The sequence below is a fragment of the Myotis davidii genome, unplaced genomic scaffold (assembly GCF_000327345.1).
Source record: "Myotis davidii unplaced genomic scaffold, ASM32734v1 scaffold2707, whole genome shotgun sequence".
Taxonomy (NCBI): domain Eukaryota; kingdom Metazoa; phylum Chordata; class Mammalia; order Chiroptera; family Vespertilionidae; genus Myotis; species Myotis davidii.
In genome coordinates this window covers 216003-217090 of record NW_006297818.1, presented here as the reverse complement: position 1 = coordinate 217090, position 1088 = coordinate 216003, and the positions used below count along the sequence as shown (strand labels likewise).

At 53.8% G+C, this 1088-nt stretch overlaps 1 protein-coding gene across 1 annotated transcript in view; it reads left to right on the top strand.

Moving 5' to 3' along the window:
• LOC107184634 (ADAMTS-like protein 3) overlaps window positions 1-1088 on the top strand; it is a 25751-nt gene that overhangs the window by 1838 nt on the left and 22825 nt on the right. The window lies entirely within an intron of this gene.

Below are 1088 nucleotides of genomic sequence, written 5' to 3'. Positions count from 1 at the left end.
CTCCTCGCCTGTGGGCTCCTCAGCAGGTCTCCAGATTCGTGGCCTTTAATTTAACAGTGGAGCTACCACTGCCAGGAAATGTTCTTTTTTTTTAAATAATATGTTTTTTTAATTGATTCAGAGAAGAAAGGAGAGGAAGAGAGAGAGAAACATCAATGATGAGAGAGAACCATGGATCGGCCGCCTCCTGCACACCCCCTACCAGGGATCAAGCCTGCAACCCGGGCATATGCTCTCGACTGGAGTCGGACCCGGGACCCTTTGGTCCACAGGCCGACGCTCTATCCACTGAGCCACACCAGCCGGGGCCTGGTGCTGGTCCTACTCGCCCACAGACACGTCATCCTGCACTGGCCTTCTCTCCTGAATTCCTTCCTTCGTCAAATGTACCCAAGAGGGACTTGGTTATAAACCGTGATCTCCTGGTTCATAGGTCGATGCTCATGCCAGCATGCCAATGAGCCACACCAGCCGGGCTGGTCCTACTTTTAAAAAAATAATAATTTATTTAGTGGTTTGAGAGAGAGAGTCCACCCCAATGCTCCCCTGGCCCATCGATGGCCGTAGTCGAGTAGCCTTGTCAATATCTCTTTGTCTGTGTCCACCCATCTGTCCATCCGTCTGTCCGTCCATCTGTCCGCTGAGCCCCCCCCTCCTCCCGTGGTTGATTCTTATATGTGCCCTGACGGGGGATCGAACCCGCAACCTTGGTATGTGGGGACGATGCTGTAAGCAGCTGAGTGACTCAAGGGCATGTGTGGGGTCACGTTTATGTGTCTTTCCCTGCCATGAGGGTATGGAGCCAGCAGGGACCCATCCCGGCTCTCAGAGAGCACGGCACAGTGGGCCCAATGTGCACGTTTTACCCAAGAGCCAGAGCTCGAACCCGGCCCGGCCGGCGGGGCTCCGTGGTTGAGTGTCGACCTAGGAACCAGGAGGTCAGGGTTCGATTCCTGGTCAGGGCACAGGCCCGGGTTGCAGGCTTGATCGCCAGTGCAGGGCGTGCAGGAGACAGCCGATCCATGATTCTCTCTCCCTTCTCTGAAATCAATCAAAATATATTTTTAACAACAACAACAACAAAAAAC